At 44.3% G+C, this 11,307-nt stretch overlaps 1 protein-coding gene across 2 annotated transcripts in view; it reads right to left on the bottom strand.

Annotated features, from left to right (window-relative positions):
• Nucleotides 1–207: 207 nt before the first annotated feature.
• LOC137623357 (integrin beta-PS-like) overlaps nucleotides 208–11,307 on the bottom strand; it is a 1,240,954-nt gene continuing 1,229,854 nt past the window's right edge. The window contains exon 19 of one of the 2 annotated variants that reach the window (XM_068354187.1): nucleotides 208–388. The gene's annotated coding sequence lies outside the window, so the exon portion shown is untranslated. The remainder of the gene's footprint in view (nucleotides 389–11,307) is intronic. The other variant, XM_068354188.1, reaches the window with a different exon arrangement.

Genomic DNA, 11,307 nt, shown 5'->3' with positions numbered 1-11,307 from the left:
CCTATTGTGCATCTATAAATCTAAATAATAACTAACACAAATGTTAGAACAGTTGTGTTAAATAAAAACATATAAGTTTTTAAGTCATAAACATTGTACATGAACTTAATAATACTACTGATAGTCACCAGTCAATACCTCAATCCCTCCCTTTTTAGGTTGAGTTGAAATAAGAATGAGGAATTTGTTTTTCTTAAAACTTTTAATTCCTAATAAACTTACATCAAACTTTCATGGTAAAATTAATATAAGAATATCTTACAAAAAAGAATAAAAAGAAGAAAATCAAAGGCCCATGAAAACACCTAGGCATTTACAAAAAGCTTTACGGCAAGATGCACGCACTTTTAAATCATCTTCCAACATCATTCCACTACATTACGCCAAGCTGAAAGAAAAAAAGAGGGTATATTATTAATTACTCCACGTATAACTATGTTTTAGGATGATGTAATCTCTAGACTGGATTTTTAACATTCTCATCGTTATGATTTTTTAACTTAGCTATTAAAGTAATTTTCACCACTCATGGGCATAGGAATAGGGGGGAGGGATGGACACTCTTTTTGCCAAAAGTTTACTTTTCTATATTTTACTTCAGAAAAGATTAAAAGATATTAAATTGCATAGGTTTATCAACTCATTTTTCATGAAAATTATCCTTCAAAAACAATTTCTCCAATATAACGATTTTATTATGTACACATAATAAAATAGCAAGGTTGGTAGCGTCACGGATTTCTATTGCAGAGGTCCCGAGTTCGGTCCCCGCCAGGGACGCGAATACCGTGAGACCTTCTACCGGGGGGTACTCCCTTGATGGCGCCTGGGGGGGAGGTTAGAGGGGACTAGAGATAGTCCCTGCTGGCTAATGGTCGCCCGAGGAGAACGATGTAAATCGTCTCGGTGGAGACCTAAAACCTGCAACTTTAACTTTTCAACTTTAACATGTATTTTTATGTTAAAGTGAGGAATTATTCTACTTATATACATATGCATACATCATATATATATATATATATATATATATATATATATATATGTATATATATATATATATATATATATATATATATATATATATATATATATATATATATATATATACGGATTTTGAGCGAAGCGAAAAATCTATTTTTGGGTGAGATGGCCATGACGTCCTGATGGAAGGTTCCTTTAGTAGCTTCCTGAGGGTACATATGTCTACAGTGGATATTCCCAGAGAATTAAACCAAAGGTTTCACAGAATTCTAACTTCTGGCGCGAGTACCCTAAAGGTTTCTCTTTAGGATATCGTATATCAACATGGGACATATGCTTTGACACGCCACGTGGCTATCTGCACCCCACATAGCGTTTACGCTTCGAGGGGGAAAGGTGGCGAGATAACTGAGGAGCCGTTGCAAAGTTATCCTCCTACGTTACTGTTACGGTACCTCGCGACGTAAACAAACGGCAGCCATAGCTGTCCGCCATATTGACTGATGTCACGTCCGTCCTCTTCATTCCAAATTCAGCGATCTACCAGCCTCCACGATACAATATGAAAGGGAGGGGCCTGGCAGGCTGAACTGGAAACAGTAGGGTGGGTCCATCAGGACGTCATGGCCATCTCACCCAAAAATAGATTTTTCGCTTCGCTCAAAATCCGTTTTTTGGGCTCAAGCCATGACGTCCTGATGGAAGTGTACCAGAGAATTAGTGTATCGTGGTTTTTCCCCATTTCAAAGTGCCTTCTACTTCAAACAATATTCCTTTGGTCTGGTGACCATAGAGACAGTGACATCTCCGTTATATGTCACTACCAGTGGCATAACAATGACATGGCTTCCTGCCCCCCTGGCAGGGAGGTCCTGTTTGGACAAGAGGAATATCTCAAAGTACCCTGATGAAGATAAACTCACCTGGAAGCGAAGATCGTGCCGGTCTCGTGGACAGATCAGAAGGTTAAGTATTTATGTAGGAACAATATTTTACTGCTAGGTGAGCATATTTCAGACAGGAGATTTATTATACATAATATAATAATGAGAATAGGGGCAATGAATCAGTAAAAGCAATTTATTTTCATATGGAAAGGCGAAATAAGACGCATATGGTAAATAAAGTAACTATTTTATTCAAGAAATTGCAAAAGTGAAATAAGATAATTATTTACAATAATATTATTGAGTAACAGACATAGATTTTGAATTGAAAGACGGTGATGTGGAATCTGAAAGGGAAGAATTTGCCTTTATAAACATAAGTTCCTGGGGGAATGAGAGTCTTTAAAGTCACTATACACTCCATGTCAAGGAACATGTGGCACGCGTGTGAGAATCTATGTCACTTCACCTTGAGGAAGAACAGTCTGTTTGTGACACTAAGTGTCACTTGAAATCACTATGTATCGCACTAGGGTCAACACAGGCACCCGTTGAGTTAGAGTCCCGAAATAACTCACTGTTCTACGCAGCACTAAACAGCAGGTTTCATTACACTACCTGCTGCTACCACGAATCTCTTAATTTCGTGCACCTGCTTCGCATAGTGTTTGAAGAACACTCTTGAGGATTTCCAGCCTGTGAAGGATCGGAGGCTTTCGAAATCCATTCCTTGGAAAAAATTCAGGGAAGAGGCGACTTTACTAGGATCATGACCTGCGGGTGTACTATCAGGATCCGCTCTGCGAATAAAGTAGGTGATTTTCGCCCTTAGTTGTTTAAGTGACAGGTCACTACCCGATGTTTTTCCTTTAAAGAGTTGCCCTCCGCCAAAGTCTGAAGTTCTTTGAAGATAGACCTTAAGACTCTCCACTGGGCATAGAGAGACATCTTCCTTCAGAGGGCAGATTCTCCAAGGTCCCCATCTCTTGGTGGGGAGTTCGTTTTTGGTGAGAAACGTAGGGTCACGGAAGAGGGTAAGTTCCCCTGTGTCGGCGAACTGTATCTGGCCCTCTTCTCTTGATAATGCCACTATTTCACTGACTCGGGCTCCCGATGCGAGAGCAAAAAGGAAAATTACTTTTTGATTCAAGTCTTTCAGAGGAGAAGATTCATTGTCCAAGCTAGAGGCAAAATGAAGCACCTTATCCAGGGACCAGGTGAGGGGTCTCGGTGGAGGTGCAGGACGGAGTCTAGCACATGCATTCGGGAGTTTGTTGAAGATTTCGTTGGACAAATCTATTTGGAAGGCGTACAATAATGGTCTAGTCAAGGTCGATTTACAAGTGGAAATCGTGTTGGCTGCCAAGCCTTGTCCATGAATGTGAATAAAGAAGGACATACAAAAATCTATGGAGATTTCCGTAGGGTTTTTTGCCTTGACAAAGGACACCCATTTCTTCCAGGATGATTCATATTGCCTTCTGGTAGACTTTGTTTTGTATTCATCTAGGAAGTCTAAACTTTTCTTCGAGCTTCTGAACCTTTTCTTCACGGTTAGGGAGAGAAAATCATGAGATGAAGGTTTTGGACTTTCTTTGATGAATCGAAGACAGTCGACTTCTGCACCTGTTGGGAGAGAACTAGGCCCGGCAGAGGGATCAGCTTGGGCTGTAGCTCCAGGACTAGGGGAAACCAGTTACTCCGGGGCCACTTGGGAGCCACTAGGGCTGCTGTTCCCTTGAAGGTTCTCAGTTTGGAGAGGACTTTTAGCAGCAGAAGGTTGGGTGGAGGGAACAGGTAAATCTTGGACCATCTGTTCCAGTCCAGGGACATGGCGTCCACTGTTTCCGCCTTGGGGTCCTCGTAAGGGGCCACATATCGAGGAAGTTGGTTGTTGTCGCTCGTCGCGAAGAGATCGATCTGTAGTTCCAGGACTTGACGAGAAATGAAGGAGAATGATCTTGCATATAGGGACCATTCCGACTCTATGGGGCTTGTCCTCGATAGAGTATCCGCCGTCACATTGCGGAATCCTTGTAGGTGAACTGCAGACAAGTGCCATTTCTTCCTGTCCGCCAGGCGGAAGATGGGCAGAAGCACTTGGTATAGGTGGGGTGATCTCGAGCCCTGACGGTTCAGACATCTGACTACTACGGAGCTGTCCAGAGTTAGACGAATGTGGATCGAAGGACGCGGAGATAATTTCTTTAGAGTGAGAAGAACCGCCATGGCCTCCAAGATGTTGATGTGAAACGTCTTGAACAGGGGAGACCATGTTCCTTGAACTTGTCGTTGGTGGGAGTGACCCCCCCATCCCTCCAGGGAGGCGTCCGTGTGGATGTTGATCGACGGAGGCGGTGGTTGAAGAGGGATGGATCTTTTCAAGGTCCTTGTTTCTGACCATAGCTTGAGAAGTGAGCGAAGCCTGTTCGGTAGGGGTCTTTTGAGATCTCTTCGAGCGATGGATGCGTTTCGTCTCCAGACTCCTGAGGTATCCTTTAGCTGTGCTCGTAGCACTGGGTTTGTCACTGAGGCGAACTGTAGGCAGCCGAGTACTCGCTCCTACTGTCGTCTTGAGATCTGTTTGGATTTGAGAAGTCTTTTGATAGACCCGGCTATTTCCTTCCTTTTCTTCAGAGGGATGGAAATGCGGTGTGACTGAAGATTCCAATGGATTCCCAACCATTGAAACTTCTGAGCTGGAGACAGGCGAGACTTCTTGGTGTTTATCTTGAAACCCAGATGTTCCAGGAATTAGGTCACCTTTCTGCAGGCTCGCGAACATTCTTCTGACGATGTCGACCAGACCAGCCAATCGTCGAGGTAAGCCATCACTTGGACGCCCTGGAGGCGTAGCTGGTGGACGATTGTGTCTGCCAGTTTCGTGAAGATTCTTGGAGCCACGTTGAGCCCGAAGGGCATGGCCCTGAAGGCGTAGTTTCTTTTTTGGAGCCTGATTCTTAGGTAGGCAGAATTTTGGTGGTTCATTGGGATGTGCCAATAGGCATCCGTCAGGTCTATTGAGACCGTGTAGGCCTTGTGAGGCAGTAGGGCTCTTATATGTTGAAGAGTCAGCATCTTGAATTTGTTGTTCACAATGAACTTGTTGAGGGGGGACAAGTCGAGAATGACTCTGAGCTTGTCTGAGTCCTTCTTGGGAACACAAAACAGTCTTCCCTGGAACCTGGTGGACTTTACCCTCTTGATCACCTTCTTGTTCAAGAGTTCTAGGACATATTCTTCTTGGATGGGGGTTGATGGCTGGAAGAATTGGTGGAAAGTTGGAGGTGATTGTGTCCAGTTCCAACCTAGTGCTTTCTTGATGATGCTGTGCGCCCAAGGATCGAAGGTCCAGCGATCCTGAAAGTGGCGGAGTCTTCCTCCCACCGGAAGCACTTCACTGCTTCTGGTTTCCCAAGGGCTTGCCACCTCGGCCACTTGCTCCCCTTCCTCCTCTGCCTCTGGAAGGACGACGAGAGGAGTCTCTGCCAGAGCCTCTACCTCTAGGACGAAAGGTAGTAGACTATCTTTCGTAGGCAGGAGTGAAGACCGGTGATTGGGACACCACTGGCTGAGGGACCAGCTGAAAGGTCTGTTGTGGCTGTGCCATTATTTGGCGAATAGCGGGAGCCGCAAACTGGCATTTTGGTTGACGCTGCTGGGGTCTTGGCTTAGCAGATTTCCTCTTAGGCTGTGGGCCTTCATCCTGAGAGGACTTTCTCTTACGGGACACGCCCCACTTACTGAGAAGGTTCCAATTCTCAGTGGCGGCCTTGTCCACGATCTCCTTCACCAAAGCAGTTGGGAAGAGATGCTTGCCCCAGATGTTGGAGGAGATTAGTTTCCGGGGTTCGTGTTTCACCGCTGCGTTGGCGAACACGAACTCTCTACAGGCTCTCCGGGCCTTGATGAAGATGTACAAGTCCTTCATTACGGTCACAAGGTGGGTCTTCGCGAGAACCATGTAGAAATCCGGGACCCTGATGTCCCCGGCCATTACTTCAAGTTGAACTTGAAGGGATATGGAGGCAGCTAGCCTCTCCTTGGTGTCCTGTTCCCGACGGATTAGGTGGTCGTTCAGCTTGGGGAGATCTTCATTGAACTGACGGCCAGCGACGTCAGGTTCCAGTTTCCCAACCGTAAAAGTAAGCTGGATATCCTTCCAGCTTTTGTAGTCGGGAAGAAGGGCGAGGGAGAGAGGCCTACACTCCTCCAGTGTAGGGCAGGGTTTTCCTTCCTCCACCGCTTTCATGACAGCATTGAAGGCCTTTTCCACAAAGGGAAAGGTCATGGTAGGAGGAGCAAGAAAAGATGGATGCTTCTTGCTCAATGCCGGCATCTTCGAATTAGTGAAGCCTCGGCTCTTGAGGCAATCGGCCAGCATAGCCTGGGCTTTAGAGTGCTTGAACACGATCACTTCTTTGGGTTCAGTCTCCTCCTTGGAGTCCGGCTCGGACCTGAGTCGGACTTAACAGTCCGGATACGCCTCGAAGCTGGGGAAGAACTCTACTTCTTCGAGGGCGACGTCACCCAACTTGTCGTTGATGAAGATTCTGCCAGTTGTAACTGGCATATGCTCGGCGTACCTCCAAGGATTTGACACCGAGCAGGGAGGAAGTTCCTTGACCGAAATCTTTTTCGGTTGCTTCCAGCCCATGAAGTGACGTTTGAGGTCGTCTTGGCCCTTAAGGAACCTCTCATCCATGAGCGCCACCAGAACCTGGATGGTATCTTCGGTGGTTGGCAGCGCCGGAAGCAAAGCGGTTGAAGTGGAGGGCACTGGTTCCTCGACCACAGCAGGAGCCACAGGAGGTGCTTGGGCAACCTCACTCTCCGAATCAGGGAACTCCACCTGATCCTCTTCTTCCTCCAGATCCTCACCCATGAGGGTCCTTTCGGTGTTGTTGGACACGTCCGACATCTTCTCAACTTCATCAATATGACATTTTCGGAGAGCAGCCGAAACCTCAGGTTCAACCACGAGTTGAACACAGGGGATCTCATCTCTGAGGATCACTGAATCAGCCGAAGCTTTAGGGAAGAGAAGGGCCCTCATCTTCTCATTGGAGAGATAAGGCCCGGTGGCGTTCCTTTGGAAACCGCGCACCCACTTGCGCAGTTTCTCTTGAGCATTGTCCCTGGCCTCCGCAGACGGAGGGTTGTCGAATGCCTCATCAAGAAGGCTTTTGCAGATTGCACAGGTCTGCGGATCCCAATACTCGAGATTCCCCTTCTTCACAGCACAGGTGGCGTGGGTCCGGCACGCCAGATGCCCATAGAAGTCAGGGCGACGGACTCCGCAGAAGGAGCTCTCACACTTCACATACTCTTCCTGTAAAAGAAAGAGACAATGAGTACTTGGAAGTCATTATAATATGACTTACAGTAATCTTAAAGTAAGGTGTAAGTTACAACTTATAAAATATAAGATTCATTTCTTTATGAATTCAGGATAGGTGAGCTAGAAAGGAAGTAGGAAGACACATACTTGTGAATCCTGCCCAGCCAATTGCCATGACTTTGCCCTATAATTAATTCCTTAGGACCTGTAGGGTTCTAGAGGAGGGAGAAAGCATTCGTTTGGATGAGCCAAGCTTAGATTTCCTCTGAGGAATTAATTACAGAGAGGTGTAGACCATAATTCATTCAGATCATATAGAGAGAAGGGGGAAAATAGGATAAACCCCCGTTTTGTAGGATTAGTCCCGGCAAGAGACTGCACTAGGAAGCACAGAATATGCTGGAAATGTTTTACTGTACAACCGTATACAATAGTCATTGTTCTATGGTATGAAATACCAGAGGAGAACTGGCTAGTCTACACAGCTGCATGATAGTGACTGCCGGCATGGGGCCGGCATCCGGGAGGGGTGATTGTCCACTGCAAGCCGAGGCTAGAAGCACCAGCAGACTGACGGCAGGCCGGAGGCCCGTCTAGCGAGGTGAACCCATCAATGGTCACATATCAAGTGGCAGAGAGACAGGAAGACACTTGGGAATGGTGGATCGCCGGCAGGACGGCAGATCGCCGGAAAGACAGCGGATCGCCGGCAGGACGGTGGCCCCCGGCAGCCGGCAGGCAGCCGGCAATGGTAGACCATCGCTGACATCATCCAATGAAGCAGGAAGGTTACCCAAGATGCTGGCGGCTAGCGCCGGCAAGTGGAGGCCGGATCTCCGGCAGGACGGTGGCCCCCGGCAGCCGGCAATGGTAGACCATCGCTGATATCCTCCAATGAAGCAGGAAGGTTACCCAAGATGCCGGCGGCTAGCGCCGGCAAGCGGAGGCGACAGTGGACCGGCACCGAGATAGAAAGAGAGAAAGGTAAGGAGGAAAGGTAAGGAAGGGTAATACCCAGTACCCAAACTAACCCTCCTCCGGAAGGAGCGTTCACATGAAAGGGGGGATACGCCTATCATCCGGCGGCAGAGAGCCGGCAGACGGCTATGTTGCCTGTGGTAGCCCAAGGGAGGGCCAGAGAACACTCAAGGAGGGAGGTCTTCCGCCGGCAGGCCGACCGCCAGCACTATCCCATAGTTCAACTATGTTAGGTAAGTGTAACAGAACGGACCACCTAGCAGAAGAGCACAGCCAATCCCACAACTCGCCGCAAGCGAGGAGTTGAAGGACAGCGGACAGGGGTGTGATGGCAAGCCAACACAAAGGGACAGAGTAGGGAGGGGGGAGAGGGTCCTGAGAGAGAGCGGAAGGGGTGGGTTACACACCCTTACACTCCCAAGAGAAGGGGAACTGTTTGGGTGCTAGCCTACCTAAGAAGAAGAGAATGCTCTCCAACCTAGGGAAGGTTAGCTCAGATTAGGTACAGCACTAGTGTACTGTCCTAAACTATAATAAAACAGAATCCCCCAAAGCCTAACCTAGACCAAGAGAACCATTCTCCTAGACTAGGGAGGGCAGGAGTAGGACAAATCGCTAGGCTGCAGGGAGGAAGGGACGTGTCCCAACCAAGTGCAGTCTAGGGGGATAGGCAGAGCCCTTCCACCTTCAACCTCAGTCGATACCATAGGGAGAAGACGTTCTCCTAAGGTGGGCTGGGGTGAACGACGGTTACTCTGTGGTTCTGTCCAAGCTCGGGCCATGAACAATGGCGAGGAGAAGGAAAGAACAACCTTAGCGTAACCTACCCGAAAGTCATTCGAGGTAAGAGGGCTAGGATATAGCATAGCTACTCAGAGGGACGAGGTTACCCTTGTAAGGTAACAGGGGAGATAAGGAAGCATACAAGGGCCCCAACGTTAGGTTAGGGGAGTGTGTCAATGGACGGACCATGCACGACCCCTTGTATGGTCCCTAAAAGGTGAAAATACATGTGCAACACTGAATCTTGTACGTATAAATGCCTATATCTTCATTTCAGAAATTTTTAAAAACACTAGGAACACTTATTATATCATGCAGGAAGTATAAATGAACACTTAGGCATCGAGCCTAGGGATAGGCTAGTAGGCTAGCATAGGGTTCAGCTAACTAAGTTCGCGAAGAATACTATCAGCATAATATAACTAATTCCTAGCAATGAAGACTAAATAACTAATGATATTTAATTAGTTATGAGACCGGGAAAGCTGTTCTGGCTAACTAGATAAGGCATGCGTTGCGAACAGTGGCGTTGTAACACGACGCCTCCGGTCAGGGCAAAGCTCCGTCACAAAACACAAGATTTAAGGATAAAAAATCGTTACTTTATGACCAGAGCTTATTTATACAATACAAGAACATGGTACTCAACTTTCCAGAAGAAGGCGAGACCGAAGGTTGCGACATGGCGATAAAAATCGATCACTGGGAAAAAACCAAACAACGTAGATCGCTACAAGATTTGGAATGAAGAGGACGGACGTGACATCAGTCAATATGGCGGACAGCTATGGCTGCCGTTTGTTTACGTCGCGAGGTACCGTAACAGTAACGTAGGAGGATAACTTTGCAACGGCTCCTCAGTTATCTCGCCACCTTTCCCCTTCGAAGCATAAACGCTATGTGGGGTGCAGATAGCCATGTGGCGTGTCAAAGCATACGATATACGACATCCTAAAGGGAAACCTTTAGGGTACTCGCGCCAGAAGTTAGAATTCTGTGAAACCTTTGGTTTAATTCTCTGGGAATATCCACTGTAGACATATATACCCTCAGGAAGCTACTAAAGGAACCTTCCATCAGGAGGTCATGCCTTGAGCCCGAATATATATATATATATATATATATATATATATATATATATATATATATAATATAAATATATATATACATATATATATATATATATATATATATATATATATATATATATATAATGTATATCTATCTATCTATCTATCTATATATATATGTACATATATATATATATATATATATATATATATATATATATATATATATATATATATATATATATATATATATATCTATATATATATAATATTTATTTATTTATATATACACACCACACATGATTAGAATTGTATGTGTACATAAGTATATATATATATATATATATATATATATATATATATATATAGGCCTATATATATATATATATATATATATATATATATATATATATATATATATATATATATATATATATATATATATATATATATATATATATATAAATAAGGATGAAGAGGACAGCAAGAAGACTTCGGATCATCTTACATATTTATTCTACACCAACGTTTCGGGAATCCATTCCCATCATCAGGGCTACATAAAACATGAAATTATGTTTACATTAGAAATTAATTATACATTTTTGCTCAAAATTGCTTTGGTATAAAAAATATTAAAAAACGGTTAAAAGAATCAAAATACAGAAACCTAGACGGTATATAAAAACATGTGGCTAACAGAGGTCCTTTACAATTATGATGATAAAAACACTTGTGATCAAAATGGAATAAAAAATATAGGCTACATATATGTAAATGAATGGTCGAACTTACTGTCAAGAGATGTGGCTGAAAACTATAGGAATATTTGAGAAAATTCTTGAAGAAAATGCTTTAACTACGAACAAAAAATAGATCAACAAGGGATGGGTAATGGCATTTAGGCAATTTTCACTGAATATTAATGTCTGTGTAATGTTAAAAACACCAAGATACAAAATTCTTTATAACAAACAGGTTTTCACTGAATAATTGATGATAGGTCTTTGAAATGTTAATACACCAGGGACAAAGCTCATTACTAACTATTGTCGTTTGTCTTGAAACTAAGATATGGAGTGGGTTAAGTTGCAGGTGCTTGTATTGTGAATATATTTGAAAAGCAAAATATTAATGTAACATAGAAAAAACAATAATACTGTATTGAGGAAAGGATTCAAATCATTCCCTAGTATCACCAGTTTTTAAGCCATTAGTATTTTTCCTAACTAATGTTATTTTATAGTTACTTTAAACTCTACTTTTT

Source organism: Palaemon carinicauda, chromosome 30 (assembly GCF_036898095.1).
Source record: "Palaemon carinicauda isolate YSFRI2023 chromosome 30, ASM3689809v2, whole genome shotgun sequence".
NCBI lineage: Eukaryota > Metazoa > Arthropoda > Malacostraca > Decapoda > Palaemonidae > Palaemon > Palaemon carinicauda.
The sequence above is the reverse complement of the archived record's forward strand: the minus strand, read 5'-3'. Positions and strand labels throughout refer to the sequence as shown.